This window comes from Schistocerca nitens, chromosome 1 (assembly GCF_023898315.1).
Source record: "Schistocerca nitens isolate TAMUIC-IGC-003100 chromosome 1, iqSchNite1.1, whole genome shotgun sequence".
NCBI classification, from domain to species: Eukaryota; Metazoa; Arthropoda; class Insecta; order Orthoptera; family Acrididae; genus Schistocerca; species Schistocerca nitens.
In genome coordinates this window covers 448,432,465-448,446,933 of record NC_064614.1, presented here as the reverse complement: position 1 = coordinate 448,446,933, position 14,469 = coordinate 448,432,465, and positions in this window count along the sequence as shown.

Below are 14,469 nucleotides of genomic sequence, written 5' to 3'. Positions count from 1 at the left end.
TTGGTCCTACTGTTCCCTAGCAGACAGGCTTGTCTGCTGCCATCAAGCATGCAACTAGGAATACCTTTGCTCATTCATTCTATCACACAGAAGGGAAGGGGGATGACAGTATCTTATCATATATATATAAAAGAAAGCCGATGTAGTTTCCGTATGAGAGTGTGTGACATGAATTACATATAAACTGTGTTTTAAAGTGTAGTAGTGTGACAGATCGTTCTTGTTTATGTGTAAAAGTAACACGTTTCACTGCTCAGTCTCGTCCCAGATAGAGTCAGAAACACCACAGTAAATTTAGAAGAGGAATTTATGCCGTAAATGACAACAGATTTAAGAAATAAACATGATCCAACAGAGACTTTTCATTCTTTAATCCCGTATGGTGCCATGTTGTTGTTTTTTTTTTTCTTCTGCAACTTGAGATGGTCAGCCAGCTATGAGAATGGTCAACAACACCAAAGGACGGTGCAGTAAGTGGACAATAAAAATGTATCTTCTGAAAGTCAGGAGTGAGACAGGTATAGGAGATAGATAGAGCACAAAATTTTCTACAGATGCGAAAACGACAGGCGTTCACTGAGGCAGCAGTTGGCCGAGAGAGAATGCCCAGCATGTAAAGCTCCAGAAAGTTAGAAATTTAAAGAATGCCCTTTAGAAAAGATAGAAATTACAGTGTCAGGAAAAAAAACACAATGCATGGTAGCCCAAGGAGGTCACATGTGTAGATGTTCAGATTTCGTCAGGAAGTCTATGATTTGCTCATAGTAACTATTTTGGTAGCAGGGATGAGAACTCACGAGTGCATAAGTATAGCTGTTTTGATTGGAGGAAACGCAAAAACCACACAATTAGAGAGACTTTCTGTCTGTTGCCCCTCTCTAAGAGAGAACTGAGTAATGTTGGTTAAGCATGGCAGTTGTGCTAGGAGAAGTGAAATTGTTATAATTATTACAAACTTTTCGCCGCGCGGGATAGCCTTGCGGTATGAGGCGGCTCCCCCGTCGGAGGTTCGAGTCCTCCCTCAGGCATGGGTGTGTGTGTGTTGTCCTTAGCGTAAGTCAGTTTAAGTTAGATTAAATAGTTCGTAAGCTTAGGGACCGATGACCTCAGCAGTTTGGCCCCATAAGAACTTACGACAAATTTCCAATTTTACAAACTTTTCACTGGTTAGAACTCAGAATGTGTACTGCGATTGGCCACTGGCACTGGCACAGGCAGAACCAGCTAGATTTCGTGGAGGAGAAGAGAAAGGCTTTCATGTCAGATCTCCGTTGGAAAAAGACTGTTTCGTCTCAGGATATGATAAACAGTACTTCATCTTAGGGCACGAAAGAATACTCGTCTTCATTGTAGAGCATCAGAGACAGAACAGAGATGCCTTCACTTGAGACCTGATCACAAATACCGGGGCCAAACTTAGAATTCTGAAACGCTATTGCAGCCATCCTCTGCACCTAAGTATCAGCAGAGTGCTGAGCATGAGCCGCAATTGCATACGTCGTGATGAGGGGAACACGAAGTTATTTGTTTCAAGTCAAAGTTTTGTTCTCCTTAATTAATTTGTAGCCAGTTATCTGCACTCAGTATGCGCCATGGCGAGAGAACAGGTGAATACTTCGACTTTTCTAGGTCTTTTCTTTGGACTATCATCTCATTCAGCAATCACTGAGAATTTTCGTGGACGCCATTTTCGTATCATTCTGTTTCTATCCTTGTGTCATTTTTTAATTATATGTATTATTCATTTCGTGATTAGAATCATATAAATGGACCTTACAATAAATCTGATTATCTTAATGACCGTAAGTTTCATTTAGTAGCTTGATGGAAACCCATATCAGTATTTCTGTGTGAGTTGTGGTACCCATATTTCACGTTCAGTTGAGCCACCCCTGTTTATTTCAGATAGTCAATTAGTTATCCGTTGCAGGACTTGGCTTTTTCATTTCATATGATGGGGAGCGATCCGTTCACAGTGAGGTTGGAACACTTGCGCGGAGTAGCACCTGCACCGGGTGACACACGCGCGGAGCCTGGAGCTCTCGCCAGGATAACCGGCTTTTGACAGGTACAGGTACGTCAAGAAGTCTAGCAGTTTAGCCCAGCTGCTCATGCAAGCTGGTTTGCGCTCACATCACAGCAGTGAGCAAACACTTATCGCTTCAGGGAGGCGCATTAGAGCGTTTCATGGCAAATTTATTGTTAAGACTGTTTTATTAATGAGAACTGACAATGAAATTCAAGCTCCTTTTTAATACTTTGATGATGAAACGAAAGTGAGGACAGCTGGCATGATATTTCTTACGGGCCGCGCGGGATTAGCCGAGCGGTCTCAGGCGCTGCAGTCATGGACTGTGCGGCTGGTCCCGGCGGACGTTCGAGTCCGCCCTCGGACACGGGTGTGTGTGTTTGTTCTTAGGATAATTTAGGTTAAGTAGTGTGTAAGCTTAGGGACTGATGACCTTAGCAGTTAAGTCCCATAAGATTTCACACACATTTGAAGATTTATTACGGCTTCTGCAAGCTTATGACGACTGCTGTTTCAGGACGAAACTTAAATTTATATTTAGCTACAATTTTATTTAAATGTTAAACATAAAAACACAGAATATCCATGAATATTACTTATTTTGCTTTTCATTAAAGGAACAATGTTACCATTTTGCGAGTAATGCTAATTCGAAGACAAGCTCTTAAGTTGAAGTCTGCCAGTGAGCTCCTGTGGCTGAATTTCGTTCTCTTCATTCCGAAAGAAAGCAGGTTCTGCATGTAAGTCTAAACTTCAGCATAATCGTAGCTACAAACATGTAAAGTAGTGAAAATTTACTTTGCGTAAACAGAAGTCTACGAGACTAATCAATCAAACGTCACACAGTAGATGTGTAAGTTCTAGCTGCAGCAGAATTTTCACACTGTCAACATAACCCGAAATTTAGTGAAACTGCGCAGTCCTTTGCAACCTGAAACACAGTATGGTAACTAGATCAAACTGTAAATTCATTCTGTGAGTGTTCCTTCTGAAAAGAGAAATTGTATTTTCATATTGAAAATGTTGGGAAAATTATTGCGATATCTCTTTCTGTGTTCCCATATGATGAATACTTTCGTCACTCATATTGCTTAACAACGGAGCTCTGTTTTCTTTCTTTTCATTCTGTTTTTGATTTCTTCACTTTGGCTTCTTGCTGTTCGCCTTCCAAGAGTCCATAATCCTTTGCATGGAAATCTGTTGCAATATTGTTCTAATCTGTATTTTTTCGGAGTGTTCAAAGTTTTGGGTTGTTGTTGTTTGTGGGAAGAGACCAAACAGCGAGGTCATCGGTCTCGTCGGATCAGGGAAGGACGGGGAAGGAAGTCGGCCGTGCCCTTTCAGAGGAACCATCCCGGCATTTGCCTGGAGCGATTTAGGGAAATCACGGAAAACCTAAATCAGGATGGCCGGACGCGGGATTGAACCGTCGTCCTCCCGAATGCGAGTCCAGTGTGCTACCCACTGCGCCACCTCTCTCGGTCAAAGTTTTGAAGCACATTAATAGAACACTAAACGTATCAAGACAACATAGCATACAATAAACACACAGACTATGCATCCTGTATTGATATGTAGATGTTGATGTGTCTAACCGCTATGAAGTTCCTAACACGAACATCATGCTGCTTTTCATCCCTGTAAAAATAGTTACTCTCCATTTTAAGAAAAGACTGCATTCTAAAACTTAAATTTAAAAAAAAATGTAATTGCTATTTCACATCTTAGAAGTGTTTACTGTTAGATCCCAAAACAGTTTGGCTGTATTCGAATTACAAGGACGTGTAAGAAATGTCTGAAATACTGACTGCGAAGGGGCTGTGGCACACCGAAAGATGCCGAAGATAATTTTTGATATCTGTCACCATCAAACCGAATCATCTTTACTTTGACCTTGGGATAAACTCAAACTGGGGGAAATAACTTGCAAGATTTCCAGAAAAACTGAAATGAACCAGTTGGCAGCCAGTCGATGGAGATCAATTAATTAGCCTGTTGAGTGTGTAAATATAAATTTAGGGAATAAACTGAAGTTCTGTTCAGTACAGTCAACAATCTCCAAGGCTTACAATCAGATAACCCTACCACTGTGCCTCCTCAAGAAGATTGTGGACAGATTTTTATTCAGAAAATTCAAGGAAAACGTTACCCTGATCTTGAAGTTACAATAAGAAGCTTTATATAAGCAGGAAGGGAAAACGTTATGGTACCGGTAAAATTTAATAGTTATGTGTCATGTAGCAACATTCCTTTTTTGTTAAACTGTTAGAATCCATTTTGCCGTAAGTTTGTTTTTCTAAGCTGAGTTCCAAATGTTTCATGATAGACATTAACCAATCTGAATGAAATGTGAATGGAGTGGAATGAGCGTTTGGCGTCACTGGCCGGGAGGCCCCTTACGTGGCAGGTCCGGCCGCCTTGGTGCAGGTCTTATTACATTTGACGCCACATTGGGCGACCTGCGACCCGGATGGGGATGAAATGATGATGAAGACAACACAACACCCAGACCGTGAGTGGAGAAAATCCCCGACCCAGCCGGGAATCGAACCCGGGCCCGTAGGACGGCAATCCGTCACGCTGACGACTCAGCTATCGGGACGGACGTCCAATGTAGTGAAAATCATGCACCACAGGCCTAACGACCGATGTCTCTTTAAGATTTTACTTATGACATCAATTCCTGATTCATACCATGCTCCTGGGGCTCATTAGGAAGTTTGGGGCAAGCAATCAAAAAGTCTCCTAATCACTGTGTTTGCAGCTACCTGCAAGTCGGACTTGCAGTTGAGTGGTATACTGCTTGGCTTGGAAAGTGAGGTATCGGGAGCCAGAATCCTGCGGTTGACCAAGCCTTGGGCAATTGCTGGGGTAAACAGCTTTTCACAGATACAGGCACACTAAAGCACACCGTGCTGCAGCCTACGACGTGTTTTACTAGGAATCAGTTTCAGTGTATGTTGAAATGTTGCAAAACTGCGACCAGTCACTTTTTCATGATAATTTATTTTGCCTTTACCAGTTTCGGACTAGTTTATCCATCTTCGGGCAGAGGGATATAGAATGGATGTAGTTGCACATAATTTGTCTGCGTTTCGGTTGCAAAGACTTTGCATTTCCTGTCCACCCATAAGGCTTTTGATTCTAAGAATCTCTCAGGGGGAACGCTACGATAATCCTCTTGAAGTGGCATGGGCTTTGAAGTAGTCGTTTACAAAATTCAAGAGACTTTTATTCGACTTTGTGTCGTTTGCATTGAACAACATGAGGAGACAGTCTATTTTCGTCCCCCATTAAATTTATTTAAAATATTTACAAGATTACCAAAGAGTATGACGTACAGTAAACTACTTTTCAATATTTACAGCTGCCATCGATTTGGAGTCTTTTTAAAGTCTTTACAATAGCCTCGTCAGTGAAAACAGCAGACTTATTTCTTCTTTTCCCATTGAAATTTAAAAGTAATCTGTCAAACTGGTGGCCGTGGTACACTATCACCTCGTACACTTTTTGCTAATGAGGAAGCATTTGGATGAACTTTTGATATTAACGTATCAAACTTCAGTACCACACATAACTTGGCATACGCTCTTTATCGAGGCACTGGTTCATCAAATGATCGTAGAAGTCCTGCAGCCGCGTGGTCTTGGGCGCCTTGCCACGGTTCGCGCGGCTCCCCCCCCCCCCCCTCCGGGCCCCCCACCCCTCGTCGGTGGTTCGAGTCCTCCTTCGGGCATGGATGTGTGTGTTGTCCTTAGCGTAAGTTAGATTAAGTAGCGTGTAAGCCTAGGGACCGATGACCTCAGCAGTTTGGTCCCATAGGAACTTACCACCACTACCAAGTCCTGCAACTTTGGGTCTGCAGGATTTTTCTCCTGAATACACGGCGAACTATCACCTAACATTTCCAGTAGAAAAGGTACTACAGTTGAATGCACAAGTAACAGCGTACTTCTTCGTTTTCCATACCGGCAGGAACAGGGCCGCAAAACTGGACTTGTTTCCGCAAACGTTGATTAAAATAATAATTGCAGCCCATAATCTGTGTTTCAGAAAACAAACTTCTAGCTGATTGGACGATAGCAATATGGAAGCCCATCGTCAGAGACTCAGGGATCATCCAGGGACGTTGGTTTTAATAGCTTTAAAAACACTATCAAAAGTTTCTAGCTTTTTTCAGTAGGGAAGCGTAAATAACTGGAATAGCGTTTTTTTCCTTCCAAGAACGTGTAAGATCTTCTTGGAGTATAAACAACTGTCCCAACTGCTTATTCGAACTCTTGAGTGTACCATCCACAAAGAATGATTCACAGCTTGCTAATCATGATTTCACTTTTAGCGGGCACACATCAATAGTCTCTCATTAGGTCCGCTGTTGTCACGTGGAAGTAAAAAGAAACTGCTACCATCATTCGTCAATAAATTATTTTCTTGAAACAATATTCCTTCAGAATCGCTCAGATCTTGTGTAGTTTCTACACATTTTCGTCTAATGCTATTCAGCAGTTATGTCGCACTTTAATGTGATGGTAACGATATTACTAAGTCGTAGCGTCGAATGAAGAGCTTCCGTACTTCTCCAAAGTAAACTGATGAAACTGTAGCATCTGCTTTTTTTAACCATTTTTGTCCTCACAAAATATTTTCGAACTTGGTTTGAATACCTGGAATCCAAACATGCCTAGCTTCGCCTAAAACTGTGCTGTTTTTAGTGGGTAGTCTCACTTTGCATTTATTTTTGTAACGTTTTCCCATCGCCAGTTGCATCTTCCTTGTTGATATGGTCCACCAACCAATGATGTCCGTTGTAAGTAAATAAATCATTGCCTTTGCTAGTTCCGAACTTCATCTCCACATCACTTAGAATACGAAACACTACTTGCTAATTAGAGATCAACTACAGTACTAAACTCTAGTACAAAGCCACGTACCGCAGCCGTATGTCAATAAACGAGTTCGCCGATTGCTTCTGGAACAGCCAGTTTCAACGTCCACTACCTAAAGTGTCCTTGGCTCAGTAGAAATTTCAATGTATTCCATTTCCGCTCAAGTGTTACTCCGTACATGTAACACGGTTCCTCGAATCCCGGTCGGACCACCTGTTTTTCTAGTCAACCTTTAACCTAGCCTTCACCTCTCAGTGATTTGAAGATTTGGCTGGAATGACACGTGGTCCGAATTCTACGTTACACTGTAAGTCTCTTTTCCCCAGCAGGTAAGGGACACGCAAGTCGCCAAAGTGGTGTGCAATTGAAAGAATTGCCCCAGGCCCTTGAGCGACACGGAATCTGCAGTTCAGATACATACTGCTGTAATGATGGGAATATTTCTTTTATTGGATTTTTAGTTTTCAGAAGTTCGAATGCTAGTATGTTCAGTACTTGACATTACCGGCGGAGTGTAATGAATGTTGAGCACTACAGACGTGCAGCTGTGAACACGCTGCTCTTGAGTTTCCACTCGTCATCCACTAAGGGTCTGTGAAGCAGTTAATTAGCGCAACTGCCTGACAGACATCGTGAGCAGCGGTCGCAGTTACACGACTGCAGTCGCAACACGCCTCCTCGACCGGTTTCCACGAGCGGATGCGCTCAACTTACGTAAAGTTACTCTCTACGGAATAGCCGTCAAGAAAACCTCCGGCCCTAACTAGCTACACAACCAAATTTATTTTTCAGTTGTCAACCATTTCCCAAAAAATAAATCTCATTAAACACAATAACAATATTTTTTGCGCCTGTTACCTTTTTAACAGTAAAAGCAAATAATAATAATAATAATAATAATAACAATAACAGTTCAAAACTTTACGCATCCGTTGCGGTGCACCATGATTCACACGAATGAATTATAAAAATATGGTTCCTGTCAGGGGATATACAGGGTGGACCATTGACAGTGACCGGGCCAAATATCTCACGAAATAAGCATCAAACGAAAAAACTACAAAGAACGAAACTCGTCTAGCTTGAAGGGGCAATCAAGATGGCGCTATGGTTGGCCTGCTAGATGGCGCTGCCATGGGTCAAATGGAGATCAACTGCGTTTTTAAAAATATGAACCTCCATTGTTTATTACATATTCGCGTAGTACGTAAAGAAATATGAATGTTTTAGTTGGACCACTTTTTTCGCTTTGTTGTAGATGGCGCTGTAATAGTCAAACGCATAAGTACGTGGTATCACGCAACATTCCGACACCGGCCGCGGTGGTCTCGCGGTTCTAGGCTCTCAGTCCGGAACCGCGGGACTGCTACGGTCGCAGGTTCGAATCCTGCCTCGGGCATGGATGTGTGTGATGTCCTTAGGTCAGTTAGGTTTAAGTAGTTCTAAGTTCTAGGGGACTGATGACCACAGATGTTAAGTCCCATAGTGCTCAGAGCCATTTGAACCATTTTGAACATTCCGACAGTGCGGACGGTATTTGCTTCGTGATACATTACACGTGTTAAAATGGACCGTTTACCAAATGCGGAAAAGGTCGATATCGTGTTGATATGCGGTTATTGTGATCAAAATGCACAACGGGCGTGTGCTGTGTATGCTGCTCGGTATCCTGAGCGACATCATCCAAGTGTCCGGACCGTTCGCCGGATATTTACGTTATTTAAGGAAACAGGAAGTGTTCAGCGACATGTGAAACGTCAACCACGACCTGCAAAAAATGATGATGCCCAAGTAGGTGTTTTAGCTGCTGTCGCTGCTAATCCGCACATCAGTAGCAGACAAATTGCGCGAGAGTCGGGAATCAAAACCGTCGGTGTTGAGAATGCTACATCAACATCGACTGGACCCGTACCATGTTCTTATGCACCAGGAAATGCATGGCGACGACTTTGAACGTCGTGTACAGTTCTGCCACTGGGCGCAAGAGAAATTACGGGATGATGACAGATTTTTTGCACGCGTTTTATTTAGCGACGAAGCGTCATTCAACAACAGCGGAAACGTGAACCGGCGTAATATGCACTATTGGGCAACGGAAAATCCACGATAGCTGCGACAAGTGGAACATCAGCGACCTTGGCGGGTTAATGTATGATGCGGCATTGTGGGAGGAAGGATAATTGGCCCCCATCTATCGATGGCAATGTAAGTGGTGCAATGTATGCTGATTTCCTACGTAATGTACTACCGATGTTACTACAAGATGTTTCACTGCATGACAGAATGGCGATCTACTTCCAACATGATGGATGTCCGGCACATATCTCGCATGCGGTTTAAGCTGTATTGAATAGCATATTCCATGACAGGTGGATTGTTCGTCGAAGCACCATACCATGGCCCGCGCGTTCACCGGATCTGACGTTCCCGGATTTCTTTCTGTGGGGAAAGTTGAAGGATATTTGCCATCGTGATCCACCGATAACGCCTGACAGCATGCGACAGCGCACTGTCAATGCATGTGCGAACATTACGGATGGCGAACTACTCGCTGTTGAGAGGAATGTCGTTACACGTATTGCCAAATGCATTGAGGTTGACGTACATCATTTTGAGCATTTATTGCATTAATGTGGTATTTACAGGTAATCGTGCTGTAACAGCATGCGTTCTCAGAAATGATAAGTTCACAAAGTTACATGTATCACATTGGAACAACCGAAATAAATTATTCAAACGTACCTACGTTCTGTATTTTAATTCAGAAAAACCTACCTGTTACCAACTGTTCGTCTAAAATTGTGAGCCATATATTTGTGACTATTACAGCGCCATCTATCACAAAGCGAAAAATGTGGTCCAACTAAAACATTCATATTTCTTTACGTACAACACGAATATGTAATAAAAAATGGAGGTTCCTATTTTAAAAATAACGCAGTTGACGTCCATTTGACCTATGGCAGCGCCATCTAGCGGGCCAACCATAGCGCCATCTGGTTTCCCCCTTCAAGGTAGACAAGTTTCGTACTTTGTAGTTTTTTCGCTTGACGCTTATTTCGTGAGATATTTGGCCCGGACACGATCAATGGACCACCCTGTATTATCGAACTTCGGACATGTTTTAAGTGCGCAAACGTGTGCGTCAATTTGGCACCTCAGTGAGATTAATACTCCAGGAAGCATTACGATACATGCAACGACTTGTACCGCTGTTGCAGATGATTGTGACCTCCTTAGAAAATAAATTTAATTCTTTTAGACAGTCGGGTTAAATAGCCCACGATCATTCAAGATTTTTTCCGAGCTCCAAAAGTCTTGAATGCGATCCACTTGGCCTGGCGAGGTCAAGCGAGAACCTCCGCAGCCCCCCCTGATATTATTCGAGAGCAGTTGGCTGCGAGCCACCACCGGGTTCCATCCTCTCCCTCCTTTCATCCTCATCAACAACAGAAAAACGCGACAGTACAACGCTCTCGTCCCAGCCCTGAACATGAGACAGTTAAACGTATGACACTTGACACGCAAACTGCCCGAGTACAGTCAACCAGAAAGGCTTCTGCCGGCGGTGGGCGGCAAGAGGAAATAAATTACTTGCAGCTACAACTAGATTCTGTGACTTATCTTGCTGAAACACTGTCACGAGGGCTTCAGTGCCTGGCTGCAGCATTCGTGTTAGATTACAATACAAAACCCATGCCATACCTAATTATTACTGCCAGTAAACCATAATTTCATGTATAACCAGTTACCGTCAGAAATGAGGGATACAAAATTACTTGAATCTGTTTAAGTTGCGGCACAAAGTCACACAAAGGGGCGTGACCATTTTATGAACTTTGGGCACGTCTTACATCATTCCTTTATTAGTTCACTAAAATCAACAGGCTACTTGTTGTTAAAAATTATATTTGATGTCTCGGACGTGGCCTCTAATCACAATGTCTACCAGGTCAATATAATTGTTGTGAAAGTACAAGCACAACGTATACATTAAGAATAGAAATATTTAGAAAGAACCACAATTAATTTTACATACCATATAAAACGCCTTAGTATATAGTATAGTGTGACATAATTATATTCTCGTCATAGTTGCTCAACTGATGCCAGACAGTCGTTTCAGAAACCAACTACCAATACATACCATCGGGTGGCGTAGTTGTGTAGCTGTAGTGGCGCTAAAAACTTACATTTATAGCAGAAGCAAAGCCGGCCGGGCTGGCCGAGCGGTTCTAGGCGCTACAGTCTGGAACCGCGCGACCGCTACGGTCGTAGGTTCGAATCCTGCCTCGGGCATGGATGCGTGTGATGTCCTTAGGTTAGTTAGGTTTAAGTAGTTCTAAGTTCTAGGGGGCTGATGGCCTCAGAAGATAAGTCCCATAGTGCTCAGAGCCATTTGAACCATTTGAACTATTGCTGTTGTTTTGGTCAGACAGCTTTACGAATACAGCCCTGCTCACCTTCTCCAGGCCCATGCTTATTGTCTGCAGCTGTAATGCACGCTGATGCTTGTGTTTCAACCCTACTTTGGCGTACCGGAACCGGTGCCTAACAGCAAGTCATGACATTAACAATGTTAACGACGCAAATCCTGCAGTAAACAATCTGAACATCATTTATTTAAAGTTGGGTAGGCATACGGTAAACAGTTTTTTGTCTACACTGGCTGAAGCACCGAAAGTTTGATTACACTACTGGCCTTAAAATTGCTACACCACGAACATGACGTACTACAGACGCGAAATTTAACCGACAGGAAGAAGATGCTGTGATATGCAAATGATTAGCTTTTCAGAGCATTCACACAAGGTTGGCGCCGGTGGCGACACCTACAACGTGCTGACTTGAGGAAAGTTTCCAACCGATTTCTCATACACAAACAGCAGTTGACCGGCGTTGCCTGGTGAAACGTTGTTGTGAAGCCTCCTGTAAGGAGCAGAAATGCGTACCATCACGTTCCCGACTTTGATAAAGGTCTGATTGTAGCCTATCGGGATTGCGGTTTATCATATCGCGGCATTGCTGCTCGCGTTGGTCGAGATCCAATGACTGTTAGCTGAATATGGAATCGGTGGGTTCAGGAGCGTAATACGGAACGCCGTGTTGGATCCCAACGGCCTCGTATCACTAGGAGTCGAGATGACAGGCATCTTACCCGCATGGCTGTAACGGATTGTGCAGCCACGTCTTGATCCCTCAGTCAACAGATGGGGACATTTGCAAGACAACAACCAACTGCACGAACAGTTCGACGACGTTTGCAGCAGCATGAACTATCAGCTAGAAAATCATGGCTGCAGTTACGTTGCATCACAGACAGGAGCGCCTGCGATGGTGTACTCAACGACAAGCCTGGGTGCACAAATGGCAAAATGTCATTTTTTCGGATGAATCCAGGTTCTGTTTACAGCATCACGATGGTCACATTCGTGTTTGGCGACATCGCGGTGAACGCACATTGGAGGCGTGTAATTGTCATCGCCATACTGGCGTATCACCCGGCGTGATGGTATGGGGTGCAATTGGTTATACGTGTCGCTCATCTCTTGTTCGCATTGACTTCACTTTTAACAGTGGACGTTAGATTTCAGATGTGTTACGACCCGTGGCTCTACCTTCCATTCGATCCCTGCGAAACCCTACATTTCAGCAGGGTAATGCACGACCGCTTGTTGCAGGTCCTGTACGGGCCTTTCTGGATACAGAAAATGTTCGACTGCTGCCCTGACCAGCACATTCTGCTGATCTTTCACCAATTGAAAACGTCTGGTCAATGGTGGCCGAGCGACTGGCTCGTCACAATACGCCAGTCACTACTCTTGATGAACTGTGGTATCGTGCTGAAGGTGCATGGGCAGCTGTACCTGTACACGCCATCCAAGCTCTATTTGACTCAATACCCAGGCGTATCAAAGCCGTTATTACGGCCAGAGGCGGATATTCTGGGTACTGATTTGGCAGGATCTATACACCCAAATTGCGTGAAAATGTAATCACAAGTCTGTTCTAGTATAATGTATTTGTCCAATGAATACCCGTTTATGATCTGCATTTCTTCTTGGTGTTGCAATTTTAAAGGCCAGTAGTGTATAATCGCCCTGTATTTCTTGTCAAACGTTTCTAAAGCATTTGTGCTAACTAGGACACTAAGTCATACTGTAGTCCTTGGAAGCTCGCAACCACACATTCGCTATTTTCTCGCAGACAGCTCGCTTGGAGACCCATGAGTAAGTGATCGGCACCTAATATGGGCGATTTAAGAGAAAAGCTGTATAAAGTGTTGTTTTGAAATAAAGTATAACTGCATAAAATACTTACTTGAACTTTTGTCGTGGTGTATATGGTGAAAAAAAGGTTTCCAAGCAAAATATCACACAGCAAGGAGAGATTTACTAAGACTTACGATTCGAGATCCATGAAAAATGTCGGGCTGTATGAGCCCTACAAGAAGATACAGGTTTTCAAATAAAAAACTTGGCAAAGTGCGAATAGGACTCTCGCACTAAGGGTTCCGTGCGAACTTAATATATATAGTTCATGCATCCTGGGAATCGAGAATCTCGAAAATTTCGATGTAGATGCTGGCAAGATATCAGTTCCAGAGATTCTAAGACCATATAAAAATCTCTACAGCAGTTCCTCAGATAAGCCCGGAAATGCACAAAGAAGAGAGCGCGGGGCTTTATATATGTAGATATGGAAGATGTAATAAAATATTTTTATTTAGTTACTAGAAGATGACTACAACTTGTATTTAATGTTTGCACGCAGTAATGTTCGTCTATTATGTTTAGACGAATGTATGTTCTAATGGCAAAAAATATTTTTGTTATGCCTTATAATTGCAGTTTAGCAGTTTTATGATTTTTTTACTTTACTTCTACAGTGAAACCACGATTCTTGCAGAATTTCGGGATTCCAAGTCAACGGGAAGTACCCTACAGGATTTGATGAGTGAGATTTCGAGTATAAAAATACGTGACATAGATGGCCGTATCCTTTTATTGAACTGACTTAGAAGCATAAATTTTTTACAATTCCAAGTCACTATAGATCTTAATAGATGAGATAAATTTGAACTTGATACGTCTACCCCACAATCAGCCGCCTCCCTGCACATTCGTCTCCCATTCGGGAGGACGACAGTTCAATCCCGCGTCCAGCCATCCTGATTTAGGTTTTCCGTGATTTCCCTAAATCGCTCCAGGCAAATGCCGGGATGGTTTCTTTGAAAGGGCACTGCCGACTTCCTTCCCGTGTTTCCCTAATCCTATGAGACCGATGATCTCGCAGTTTGGTCTCTTCCCCCAAACAACCCAATCCACATTCGTCGCCGGCCGAAGTGGCCGTGCGGTTAAAGGCGCTGCAGTCTGGAACCGCAAGACCGCTACGGTCGCAGGTTCGAATCCTGCCTCGGGCATGGATGTTTGTGATGTCCTTAGGTTAGTTAGGTTTAACTAGTTCTAACTTCTAGGGGACTAATGACCTCAGCAGTTGAGTCCCATAGTGCTCAGAGCCATTTGAACCACATTCGTCTGTCTGAAAGGGCCC